Here is a 14180-nt window from a genome sequence, read left to right as displayed (position 1 = left end):
AAGTGTAAGAGGTTTGTTTTTTTCAAAACCCAGGAAGGTTCATCCCCTAACAGAGCGTATGCTTCTGTTTCCTTCCTACTAACAGGGTCCTCGCTTTAGCCCTGGGCTGTCCCGGGCAGTGAGCGGTGCGGAGCGCGGTGGACGTGGCAGAGGGCCGTGCGGGTTTGCTGCAGCTGGCAGCGGGCAGCGGCACTGCGGGCGCGGGCGGGCGGGGACACTGCAGCACCTCCGCCCTCCGGCCCAAGCGGCCCGCTAGAGGGGGCGCTGTGGACACCGCGAGGAGGCCGCCTTTTGTCAGCGCGCACGGCCGAGAGCTCGCATTTCCTCCCAGCCTCCTGCGGGAAATGGATTTAATTCTGATCGGAGGGCCGTAAGGGACGGACGCGCGGGAACCAGAGCCTTTTGTCAAGGAGTGGCAGCCTCTGCGCCCTGTAATTACCACCGACGCAGAGAAGCTGAACCGCTGCTGGGATTCCCCGCAGCTCTGACAAGTGCGGGCTGCAGGATGGGTGCAGAGTAGCCGGGTGGATTTATGAAGCGCATCCAAAAAGCTACAGAAAAACACATACCGACCCGCAGTGGCAGACCAGCGATGGATCCGATGTCGCGCAGGAGGTAAGGCCGTGCTGGTGGGCTCGCCACAGTGGTGGTGGTTCAATAGCTCTTAAGACCGGTAAGCATCCTGCCTACGTGCGTGCGGGAGCCGGCTAGTCCAGCAGGGTGGAAGGCTGTTTGCATGCGCTTCTGCGACGCAGCCCTGGTCTTGGCTGTGTGGCTTACACCTAAAGGTTTCTGATGAGGATGTAACATGGAGCTGTCTTTGGAAATCGGGGCTGCAAGCGCAGGTACCCACATGGGGACGGTGGGACCCTCTCGTGGAGCATAGCGCCTGACTGGTGTAGCTTTTTTCTTGGTCTCATCAACCTTGCCTGGCAGCGTCGCCCCTCCCTTCCCTTGCTGCTGGGCGGGCCTCCGCCCTCCTGGTGAGCCCGGCTGTGCGCTCCGCCAGCCTGGCTGGGCGCAGTCCCCCAGGCCTGGGGCTCCACCGCAGGGGCCGGGCGCGCGGAGCAGGAGCGGCGCCTGCAGCCACCCGCATGCGGATCAGGGCGACTGGCCTGGCACGTGAGCGGCCCGAGGGTGTGGATTTTTATGCGACTCCACCACTTTGGAGGGAAAAAGGCCACTGGACTTGAAGAGGTGTTACTGGTCTGTTCGTGTTTAGCTTCCATGTCCCCCCTCCTCTCTTCTGCGTTCCCCTCCCCTCCTGCTACGCGGGAGAAGGCCACCCTTCGGTCCAAGAGGCGGGAGACTGCGTCTGCATGTCTTGAAGTCTGTTTGTTTTGAAATCGCCACAGCCTACCTGGTGTTGGGGGGAAGGGGGGGAGGGCAGACTGCTTTAGGATGCTGGTCAGACACTCAGTCTGGCCTATTGTCTTGCTTTTTCTTCTTTTCTCCCCCCTGATCTCCATCCCTTGCCATAAATAAATAAAAATTACCAAAAAAATTAAAAAATTAAAAAAAGCCAGCTCCAGCCCACACCCTATCAAATTGTCTAAAAAATGTCACTTATCAATGACAAACGATTATTACCCATCTGTTTCTTTACACCCACTGCTCCCTCCTCTGGCAGTTTGTCATCCAAGATTCAGTGGACTCAAGTGAGCCTTGTGAAATAATAGAAATCAAATCTCAGTTTCTGTGTGGATATTTCTGACTAACCCTGAAGGAGGGGTTGCTCTGGCGTCCTGGTGGGAGCGCAGGCAGTGCAGTCGTGCCCTTCTTCTTTCCCATCGAGTTTCTGGGCTACTTAGAATTTGTGAGATGTGCAGTTAGGGATGTTTGCAATAATGGCTTTTGAAAGTTATGGTTTAAGGGGGAACAAAAAATAGGTGGTCAACATTTGAAGCAAGGTGCTTTAAATGAATGGGACCAGAGAAGATCCCTGTGACCTTTCAAACCTGCAAGTCTATTGGAGATTTTTAAAGGGAAGTCAAGGCACTCAGTATTTTCGCTTTCGTTTTTGAAACACCAGTTATTTAGCTGTTTGTTTATTTAGCTATTTATTTATTGTTTCACCGTGCTAGGGTTTGAGCCCAGAGCTTCCCTCACCCTAGGCAAGTATTCCACCACTGAGCTACATCCCCAGCCAAATATTTTTGCTTTTGTTACAACATTCTATCTTTGTTCTGAGAACTGAACAGACTTTTCTCAGTGCTATGAGCCAGGGTCCTGCCAAGCACCCTCACTCCCCTCCCCCTCCCTCATGTAGAGCATAAAGGAAAGCAAACTGCATTATGAGCATGATGCCAATATATTTTGAAAACCCGACAGACTAATCATTTTTAATCCAAAATCCATAGCAGTTTTATAGCAAGCCCTATGTTCACTCTTGTCCATCAGATTGCTGAGCCCTATTAGAAATGGGCTTGTCCCATACACAGTACACAGTGGTGTCACCTGAAATGCTACCCCACCTGTGGTTTCTGGACTTGCTTGGAATTTGCTTTAAATATTAGTACAGTGCTGGAGTTAGCAAACTTCAGCTATTCTTAAGGTTTACAGATGATCAAATATGCTTGTTGACAGAAGGTTTAGTGTTAAGATTTTAAACATATATAAAAAAGATTTTGGAAAATGTATTTATGTCATACCTTGTTTCATAAGGGATTTAAGACAGTTTATAGGAATTCATAAAATATAACAAGGTAGCCTAACTTAGAAGTAGAAGGAAAAGAAAAAAAGAATATTCAGGGTAGAGACACTGCAGCAGGAGACGAATCTAGCTCTAACACAAAAAGGCAACAGAGCAGCCCATGGCTCCTATGTTTGATTCATTCTTTTACTCATTCACACACTTGCCCACTGAACAAATACCAGGTTCTGTGAGAAGTTCTGGAAACAAAGAGGTTACTCAGATAGACAGGGTCTCTCTTCTAATGACACTTAAATGCAAGAAATGGACCCTCACCAAGAAGTCTCTCAAATGAATATGTAATTATAAATCATGGTAAGAGTTGTGCAAAACCCAAAACATGAAATGTCAAATGTCCAGAATAATGTAAACACACACACACACACACACACACACACACACACACACACACACACACACACACAAACTTCTTTAGCGAAACAACAGTTCTTGATTTTAATTTTTTCCAAATAGTGTTTGGAACAATGTCTTCAATCATCATCTTGACAGGCACAGGATGAGTTTTACATACTTGTTTTTAGTGTCTCCTTGGTGTCAGCCATGTTGCTACACCACAGGTCTCTTACAGTCCTGATGTTCTAAGGATACGTGTATTTTGAGGGATCTTGTATTTGCTACAATGAATAGCTTTATTCTGGTGATAATCTTAAATAATTAAAAATATGTTCTGGATCATTTGATGGCAAGTGCCACACCAGTGCTGGGACCTGAGTTTGCCACTGTGTCTTCTGGTTTGAGCCAGGGGCAGGCCTGGTGGGTCAGTCACAGCACAGACGGAGGGAGGGGACAGAGAGGTTGGTCTGCACAGGGCACAGGCCTGCCAAACTTAAAAGAATTGGCTTCTGGTGACCACTGCTATATTGGCAAGGAATGAGGATCTCATACCATTTCCACTTTCCTATGGACCAAATTGCAGTAATTTATTAGCAGAAGGTGTTGCAGTAAAAATGTAATGAAAAGTCACTGCTGCTGGTGTTAGCAGTAATTGGACTTAGATCTTCATTCAATGCAGATCAAGTAAGTCCCAGTAAAAATACCTTAACATCAGAGGTAATGAGGCAGTTAGTGTGTGCTTAAACACAGCCGGATTACCTGACTTTAAATCCTGTTTTCCAACATACCAGCTCTGAGAGTTTGGGCAAGTCTCTCTAGCTCTGTGTTCTTCAGTTTCCTTCCTTTTGTGACAATATGGGGATGCAGTATTGATTTTATAATATGGGGATTTCATAGTGATTTTATGAACATTGAAAGATATGGAGCATGTGGTAAAGTTCCATAAATGTTAGCAATGACTATTTTTTATAGCATGAAATGAAGGCTCAATTGTGTAGGCACTCCCAGGATAGCTTGATGGCAGAATTTCAACTTATGATACCTGATTTTCTTCAAGTAGTAAACACATCTTTGGGGTATTGCTTTTCACAGTGTGCTGTGTGCATTGTCTGCATTAGTTCTGTTGCAATTAAAATTTAGAAAATGATACTATGTGGAAACTAGGCCTGAAGCTATGTTTTTGCATCAACTTGGAATCATGTTTTAGTTTCAGCAAGATAGTATTACCCACTGCAATAAAATCAGCTTTCTTTTTGACAATTTGATAGTTGTATTTAAATATATATTTATTTTGGCATTTTAGTAGTATAAAAATTATAAAATATAGGTTTTTTTGTTGTTGCTGTTTTATTTGGGTGAGACTGGGTCATGAACTCAGGGCTTTGCACTTGCAAAGCAGGTGTCTACCACTTGAGCCACACCTTCACTACATTTTGCTCTGGTTATTTTGGAGATGGGGGTCTCACAAACTATTTCCCACGGCTGACCTGGAACTGTGATCCTTCCAATCTCAGCCTTCCAAGTAGCTAGGATAACAGGTATGAGCCACTGGCACCTGGCTAAGGCACAGGTTTTTTTCAATATTCATATTTAAGTTACCTTTTATTAAAAGTGGCTGAAGTCAATCCTCAGGCCCATGAGAAATTTTTTTTCCTTCAAAAGAGATTTTGATGTAATTTAAGCACTTTGAACTATGAACAAGGGCACACCCAGGATTTCTGGAGTAGAATTTTGAATCTCTACAAAGAGATTGCTGCTTCAGTGTTTTTGACTCTATGTACCTTTTTCTACCAGGGTTAGCTTGAAAGGTTTTAAGGTTGTTCTACCAAAAACTACTTTTGTCTTCAACCACCACCTTTAAATCTCCCAAACTCAAAAGTACCCATGGAATAGCAAGCTTCTAGCAAAGAGTCATCCCTGCCTTTTTTCTAAGATAAATGATGTATGGATGGTTTGCCAAGGCTTTTGTATGAAGTGAAAAGAAAGTCTATTCTCTGTAGGGTATAAAGTTAAATTGTGTCAACTGAAATAAATTTATTGATTTATTTTATTTTAATTATATAAATTTATGGGGTACAGTGTAATAATTCAGTATGTGTATACAGTGTGCAATGATTAAGCCAGGGTAGTTAACATTTCCATCTCCTTAAACATTAACATTTTTAACACAAAATAATTACTCTTATTTATAGGATCCAGTGTAGTATTTCAATACATGTATATGCCTTGTACTGATCAAATCAAGATAATTAATGCTTCCACCTCCTTGTTATTGCTTGGTATTTTGAGCCGTGAGCCTCTCTCTTCTAGTTATTCATAAAATGTATAATAAGTTATTGTGAATTATAGTCTGCTCACTGTTGTGGAACACTAAAACTTACTCCTTTTATCTAACTGTGTTTGGGTATCTGTTAAGTAGCCTCTCTCTCTTTCCTTCCTTCCGACCCTTTCCAGCCTCTAGAAATCACTAATACACATTCCAAATGACATTAAAAAAGACATGCACATATGCGAGAGAACATGCAGAACTTGTCTGAGTCTGACTTATTTCATTTAGCATATACTCCAGTTCTATCCACTTTGCTGAAAATGTTAGAATATCATTATTTTTTGTGGCTGAATAGTAATCTATTGTGTATACATGCCACATTTTCTTTGTTCATTCATCCATTGATGGGCATCTAGGTTGATTCCATACCTTAGCTATTGTGAATAGTACACAACAAACACAGGCACCACACGCTGGTATCATTTCCTTGGAATATATTACCTAAAAGTGAGACAGCTGGGTCAGCTGGCTCATGGTAGAGACACAAGTTTTTAACTGAGTATCTTCAATCTAAGGTTGATTGAATCTCCATGCAGAACCCACAGACACTGGGTGACTGGACAATCTTTGATATTACACACACACACACACACACACACACACACACACACACACAGAGTCACAGAGGTATATTTGATAATGCGTTACTTGGGGCCCTAATTGCACAGGAATTAGGAAGCCTTGTGGGCTTCCTAGAAGGGGACTTTCAGTGCTAAAACCAGGACAGTGCCAGCAAGCTGTGGTGCTTGATCATCCTAATTGACATAAACACCTGTGACTTCTGACTTGCCATTATGGAATAAATCTTTATTTCCACAGCTCTTTATCACATTGTATGTTTTGTTTTATCTTAAATTTTATTGTATGATAATAAAAATGAGATCCTGTCTTTAAAAAAAATTATTTCCCTAGTATCATGTTCATTTAAATATTTTAAACTTTTCTTGTTCTATGTTATTTTGAATTTTGTCTTTGTTTCTTTTTTTTTTTTTTTTTGGTCTTGTGGATGGAACTCAGAGCCTTTGAGCACGTGCTGTACCACTGAGCTATACTTCCATCCAATGTCTGTTTTTAAGCATCATAATTGGATTTTTCTGACCAAGTTCACATTTAATATAAATGACATATTTGATCTTCTAAAGTCTTATTTTACATTTTAAAAAGACTTCCAGACTAGTTTCTCACTCCTTATGTGTGGTCTAAGGTTTCCTCGTTCTTGAAATAAAAGGAAAGTTAACTAGCTATTTTTTTTTTGGTATTTTTTTTCACTGATGTTAAAAAATTAGTTGTATCTATTCTCCCCCCAAATAATGATTTAAAACTTTAATTTCTTTCCCATATCCCAGTTAATTTCTTAAAAATGTATTGGTTTTCAGATCCAGGTTATCTTTTCTTTTGAAGGAAAAATGATGCATTCTTTTGCTTTCCAGAATTATTTTTGGCATTTATGTTATGTTTCATAACCACCTTAACAGCTGTTATCTAGATTCTGTATTGTATAGGGTCAAACTTTTTCTTATACTCAGTCTTTATTTGTACCTACTTCTTTTTCAGAAAATGTAATATCTTGTGTTTGCTCTCACCTGTCTAAGAACTCCTTTTTGGTGCCCTTATACAGACATACTTTTGGAGTATATCATTCTTCATCAAAATCCTTTCACCTAAAGAGTGTATTTTGTTCTTGTCTTTCAGTGTTCTGTATTATGGAGGACAAGTTTATTGCCAACATAAAAAAAATGTAAGAAAGTCCAGGAAAGTTTTAGATTGTTTTTCCCTTGCAATGACTTATTTATTTACTTACTTATTGAGTATGGTGCTGAGGACAGGGGTTTGCACATGTTAGGTGAGATGCTCTACCACTGATTTACACCCCCATCCCTCATTAAATACACCCCCTACTTCATTAAATTTTTTTTTAGAAACCCACAACACACATATAGAAAATTGCATAAAACAAATATACAGCTTAACAAATCTCTATAGAGCCAGTGCCCGGCTGACTAGCATGCAATTAAAGAGCAGGACCTTGCCAGCTTGCCGAGTCTTCTGCTTCTTCTGACCACATTTCCCTCCTTCTTCCTGGAGGTCATCATTCACTTTTCTTTATGGTAGCCATTTACTTGCTTTCTTTTATAATTTTATATCCTAAATTTGCATCCCCAAACAAAATAGATCAGATTTGTTTCTCTTAACTTAATAAAATTGCAGTTGTACCATTTGTGTCTTGCTCAATTTTATGACTATAATATCTCCATGTTGATGACTTTTGTTTTGCACAGTGCTGAGGATCAAGCCCAGCCCCTTGAACTATAGCTTCAGCCCCATAATGACTATTGTGATGATTCAAAATATATATCAAGTTCATTATAACCAAGTTCATCCTACCAGTGTTTGGAGCCCCTGCTCTGTTGGTGCTTTAAACTCTCTTTGTCCATTTATTGGGTAACTAGCACAGCCAAGGAGGAAGCAATTTGTGGATGACAGTGGTCAGTTTTAGACAAGATGAATTTGAAGTGAAGATGGCCAGTAGAGAGGCAGATGTCTGGGTTTGGACAAAGCCCTGAAAGAGAAACCTGGGCTGAAAGTTCAGGGTCATATGCACATGAATGAAGATAGCTACAAGGTGGCACCAGGGGACTAAGTATTTACCTTTCATCTCTTCAAAATGACCAAAGACAAATACAACAAGAAAAACAGATCTTTTAGTTTTAGATAGCAGAGAGAGAAGAGTCGACCTGTATTCTTTTAGGATCCTATAGAAGACATGGTACAGATAGTGCCAGCCAACATCTGCCAGCCTATGCTTCAACCCGTGGCCCTCCAGGGAAGAAGTGGGATGCCCTTCCAGTTGAGTGCTATAGTAATCCTCAGTCTCAAATGCCTCAGGGCTAGATGGGCTATGGCATGATCAGTGGGGTGGGGGTGGGAATGGAAGTTGAAGGGCTCCAGGAACTCTACCAGCATTCCCAAGTTGAGTGGTAGGCCCCCAATCTTGATGAGCTGAGGGAGATTACACAAATGCAGGGCTGTAACATATTCAACTTTAGACATGGTTGGTTGTGGTTACTTCAACAGATGTTGCTAAAAATAAAGATACTTAAGTATAGAAATAAATGTTTCTTGGCCTCCTGTATTTGATCTGACATAGAGCCTCATCCCACAAGCTCTCAGTGCAGGACCTGGAGGCTGGGGCTCTCAGGACGTGAGCTCCCAAAAGCAAATTTCAGTGTTCCATTCGATATCTGGAATGGTCTTCCCTGTGCCCAGCCTCAAAGCAAATCCCTCTGGCTTCTGTCAGTGTCAGTCCAAAGAATACCTTCACCTTATTTCCTTATGCACACAGACAGTTGATTGGACCTGACACAGACCAGTCAGGGCTGGTGGCCAGATTAGGCCACGTGCAAAGAGGAGAGAGATGAAATAAGAAGACAGAAAGTCCGTCCAAAGCAGACATGAGAGAATTCATGGGTCTTCCTCCCACTCTGCTTGAAGACTGATCTAGAAAGGGAGGCTCATGGCTCTCTGATTCTAGTAGCTTGCATGGAACCAGCTAGATGTTGGCTCCCATGTTGATGAGGTGATCCCTCCAGGGCTTGTTTGCATGGGTCTCTGTTGCATTTGGTCACACTGCTCCTGGCGGGAGTGTTCAGAATGCCCTCCTCTTCCCTGCTTTTAGCCCAGCTTCCCTTCATCCATAGTTGATCTTTCTGGAACAGAAATCGAATCTTACATTCTTCTCCCCTCAGGATGAAGCCCAAACTCCTTTCTTACCTCTACTGTCTTCCCTCTTCCTCCTCCACATTGCACTCCAAGGTAAGCCAAACTATTTCATCCTTCTGAAAGCCCCCCTCAGTTTCTGCACTTTTCATGGAGCTTTTTCCTCCTATGTGCCCTCCCACACCTTTTGTCTTTTAGACAGTCAGTAAAAGAGACAAATTTCCAGCAAGTCTAAGATAAAAAGTGAAATAAAATTTACAATGCGGGAAACATATGGAACAAAGGTGAGAAAGAATTAGAATCCTAAGAACATGCATTATCGAACCTACCATGTGTGAAGCTCTTGATAAAATGGACATTTTCACAGGAAATATGTACCCCAACATTTACCCAAGAGATAGAACATCGTGTTTTGGATGGGAGGAACCATGTGAAGATGCTGGTCCCCCACAGTTCCTGTGCGTGGATGGCAGCTTCCTGGTAACCCAAGCGAAGTGGATTTGTTCCTAATTTTACATTCCTTTGGTAATTTTCTGTGAAATGTTGAAAGGGTAGTTGTGAATCATTTTGTTGAAGGAAAAATCCATTCAAGTGCATTTGAATGTCACCGATAAATTGTTTTGTTTTGTTTTTTTCTGAAGGAAGAACAAGTGAACTCATCAAACTTCAAAATGCTTGGGGGCTTAATGAAGACAACATTTCATTTAACAATGGACATGATTTTCCATCTGTGTTATTTTATTGAGTATGAATTTCATCATGTTCACTTTCTTTACTCCACATGGGGCCCCCTTAGGATTTGCCTTTTACTTTTTAAATTTACAGTGAAAAGACATAGGACAAGCGAGGGCGGGTCCGCTTCTTTCCTCTTTACTGTGTCAGATGGCAGAACATCCATACTGATTATCTCAGCATCCCTTTATTTAGAATTTATTCTCATCCCTCTTAACACAACGTGTGTCTTAGCTTGCTCCAACACCCTCATTTGTGTCCTAAATTAGTTACATCTGTTACCATAGTTATTCAATAGCCAGTCTAACCGTTCCAGCTTGCTTCTACCGTACTGTGGGAGACTTCCTCTTATTTCATAAAATAGACCATTAGTTTTCTTTCTTATTCTTCTGTTCGCATTTTGGGGGACTGCCTCTTGAGTCATACCTCCAGTCTATTTGCTCTGATTATTTTGGAGATGGGGGTCTCATGAACTATTTGCCAGGGCTGGCCTTGAACTGTGATCCTTCCAGTCTCCGCCTCCTAAATAGCTAGGATTATTTGTGTGAACCACTGGCACCCAGTTTTTTAGCTTTTTTTTCTTTTTTCTTTTGAGACAGGGTCTCACCCTATAACCCAGGCTGGCCTAGAACTTGTGGTCCTCCTGCTGGAATTAGTTATGTGCCACCAGACCTGGGTAAATTTTTAGTTTTTAAGATAAACACAGGTACATAGTTCATAAGTCGAATAGGACTGAAGCGGTTCTAATATAAAACAATAATCCCTTCCCCACCCAAATCCTTCATCTGAATTTATCAACTTCAATCATCAATTTGTGACTATCTGCCACGAAAGTCAAGGACGAAGCTGATTTGCACCCTGCCTCCATCTCCTCACTGCCTTTCTCCTGGTCTTCTGCGAAGCACCAGGCGGTGTATGTATTACAAGGAGATTTCTCCTTCAACTGTTGACAGTCACTCAACACTCAACATTCTACGTGATAAGGCCTCTCCACCACCTCCCTTGCCTTCGTCCTCCTTCGCTCTAGTTCTTCATTTACGTTTGCATTCTCAAAGTGGTTAAATATTCACTGAGTTCCACAGCCACAGTTGGTTTCTATGGTTTTTCCACAAGGTATTTGGAAACTCCTGAAGTGTCCAGTATCTAATTGGGTTGATATTCACAGCACAGTAAGTAACTTGTTAGGATTTCATGTCCTTCTCAGGCACTCCAGTATTTCAACCCTTGAGCCACTAACGTAGACAACTTTGCCAGGAATCCTTCAAATAGATTCTGTTATCTGGGGCTCTGTAGGCAACCTCTGAGAGGGACTTTCCGTTGGGGTCACTAACACCATCATAGTTCTCTCTTGCAATGTGTGTTTTCTCTAAGAAGATTCACCTGTGATTGAAGCTGATCAATTTGGAAACTGCAGAAATAGCAGCACAGGCATGCTATTTTGAGAGAAGGTAAACCCCTGCTAAGGGCCTGCCCTGGATCACCATATGTGGGCATGGGAGAGGTCGTGGGCAGGGTGTGCTGCTTTGTATGGAGGCCTGCAGTCCATGCCCATGTTGAGCATCTGTGTTTTCTTCCTACTCCCTGTAGTACCTGCCATCTGAGTTCCGGATGTCTTCAGGGTTAAGCCACACAGATTGGCTGCTTCCTTGGCTTTGTCCTCCTCTGCCCGAAATCTAGGCTGAATCTTCTTTCTCTCTCAGACATTAGTCACCAGTCCCCCTTCTGCTTTTTGTCCTTCAGGAAGTTGCTGAAGTCTCTCTTCTGGTCATGACCTGCTTTATTGTGTCATTTTGGAATTCTGTTTTTATCCTCTTCTGATCAATGTAATGGAGGGCAAGGAGAGACAGAAACTTAGGGATATGGAGATAGGCCTACCATTTTGAATTAAAAGCCAAGAACATTAGTCTGTGATCAAGCCATACAAAGTAGTAATGAACTATTGTCATGGCCACAATTTAAATTCAAAGACTGATGAAGTTCGTTTTTCTTTGTTATAAAAATGTCTTCAAATATCTCTAGTACTTATTAATTCTCCCATTTAGAGCAACCCAGAAACTTTGAAACATTCTACCCTACTCAGGACTAGTGACTTTTAGTTTACACACAATTCTAACCAGCACAGTTATTTCCCATCAGAGACTTCAGAAAAATACAAGTGACAAATTAGAAGAATTTGGCTAGTAGTCTAAAAGGGATTAGGATAAGAATGAGGATTAAGAGTAATTGAACACCTGCCTTAGCAATGGGCAGGGGCGCGGGGGATAGTTAGGGGATGGTGGGGGCAGTAGGAGTGCTGCGCGGAGGTGGATAATTATTGCCCAGGTGCTATGGAAGCTCCTTTGTCCTGGCTGCCAATACTTGATTTAGATCCAGAAAGTAAATTAACAATGAGTGAGCCACCAGAGCAGATCTTCACAAGAGAGGGGCTGCTGGCCTTTTCATATGATTGAGAGAGAAAGATTTGTGGGGGCCAAAGACTCTGTTCAGGAAATCTGGAGTTACAGGACACAAAAAAATCCAGCTGTCTCCATATTTCTGTCTCCTTGGAGATTATTGCCTCATTTTCAGCTTTAGCAATGATCATTAAGACTGAAAACAGTTTTTAGAATCCTATTATGTAGTTTAACTCTGTTCATGTTATAGGTTGTCAAACTGTTGTTAGTTCTGAAGACTATATTTGTTATATTTAGTTCCAAACTGAAGATAGGTCAAGATTAAAGATATCGAAGAATTTAAATCTTCTCTAAAAATGTCTATTATATTTATGGGCAAATAGTATAATGTCTAGGATTTGTCTCAAAATAATCTTTTTATATGGGAGAATGAGTGGGGTTTGAAGTAAATTAAGATAGACCATGGGTGGGCAATTGTGCTGATTGTCATTACAATTACAGGGGGGCAGGAGGCATGCCTGGACCTCCTGGGAAAACTACAGTCTACTCCAAACATACCGGGTAATGGGCCTTGGGGTTTCATTATAGCATTTTAAAATTTCATATGTTTCCAGAATTTAAAAATGTCTACTGTTTTGTACTGTTTGCTGTTTTATTAAAATTGGAGCTTTTCAAGTTGAACCAAGATGTTCAATATTACTAGTCTACTTAAAACACAAAATGAGAACAACTGGAGGATGTTTCAAAGGATGGACCTATTAAGTTGATTTATAATGAGTCAAAAAAATCCACAGATTGTGGGCACCTAGCAAGCAATACTTAATTAAGTGAACATTGTAATAAGGTGACCCTATAGCTTCAGGTTACGTAAAGGAGCCTGGTTTCCATTGTGAATTGGAATCCTAGGATTGTTATGGCTTTGTGGAAGCATCTCCAGAAAGAGCAAGTGTGCTGGGAAATGACCAGCAGGACCAAGACCGCAGGGTTGGTTTGCAGAGCAAGTCCCATGTCTATCTGGAGTGTCACTATCTGTTACCTAGTTGAAGTCCTCGATGACCTTTCACCTGCTAAAGTCTTCTTTTAAAGCGAGTCTGATTTTGAGAAAAGTTCCCAGTCCTTCTTTGCAATTCCCGTATTTGTAGAGTTTTATGATGTTTTCCTGGCTGGACCTGTAAGGTGGTGATGGGAAGCTTGTGAACAAGGCTGCAAGGGTGGTGTTTGCCTTTCAGGATGTCAATCATTTTGATTCTGCTAATCAGAGGGCCCAGGTAGAGGTGTATTTGGAGTGAGGTCCTTTGTGTCCTATTCAAGGTGGAGCTGCAATGGATGACTGCCCAGCTCCCAGATAGCAGGCAGCAAGATGGTACCTTGAAGTGAAGCTGGGCTGCCAGGCTAGGTACCCATCATTCTGGGGTTCTTCCAAGGCTGGAATGAAGCCATTGTAGAATCCAACACCAGTTCTTTAAAGGTGGTTAGTTCTGATGTTGCATTGCTAGTATTATTAATTACCATGTTTCCAGCATTATTATACAGAAGGTTGCTTTCCAATTTATTTACCTATCTTTTTTTTAACAGTTAAACTTGTTCATATAAAATATACATACAGTAAAATTTATCTTTATTAGATATGTAGTTCTATGGATTTACAAATATATAGTCACATAATCATGACTACAATCAAAATAGGAAAAAAAAGTCAGGCACCGGTGGCTCATGCCTATAATCCTAGCTACTCAGGAGGCAGAGATCAGGAGGGTCACAATTTGAAGCCAGCCTGGGGAAATAACTCGCAAGACCCTAATCTTGAAAAAACCCATCCCCAAAAAAGGGCTGGTGGAATGGCTTAATGTGTAGGCTCTGAATTCAAACCCTAGTACTACCAAAAAAAAAAAGTTTCCTCTGGGTCAGACATGGTGGTGCACACCTGTAATCTAAGCACCTGGGAGGCTGAGGCAGAAGGATC

At 41.8% G+C, this 14180-nt stretch overlaps 1 protein-coding gene across 4 annotated transcripts in view; it reads left to right on the top strand.

Moving 5' to 3' along the window:
- Positions 1-204: 204 nt before the first annotated feature.
- Positions 205-14180, top strand: part of Add2 (adducin 2) — a 107381-nt gene continuing 93405 nt past the window's right edge. Inside the window, exon 1 of one of the 4 annotated variants that reach the window (XM_074049918.1) lies at positions 205-615. The gene's annotated coding sequence lies outside the window, so the exon portion shown is untranslated. Of the gene's footprint in view, positions 616-724; positions 846-1061; positions 1207-14180 lie in introns of those variants that run through there. The other 3 variants (XM_074049920.1, XM_074049919.1, XM_074049921.1) reach the window with 3 other exon arrangements.

Source organism: Castor canadensis, chromosome 12, assembly GCF_047511655.1.
Source record: "Castor canadensis chromosome 12, mCasCan1.hap1v2, whole genome shotgun sequence".
NCBI classification, from domain to species: Eukaryota; Metazoa; Chordata; class Mammalia; order Rodentia; family Castoridae; genus Castor; species Castor canadensis.
The sequence above is the reverse complement of the archived record's forward strand: the minus strand, read 5'-3'. Positions and strand labels throughout refer to the sequence as shown.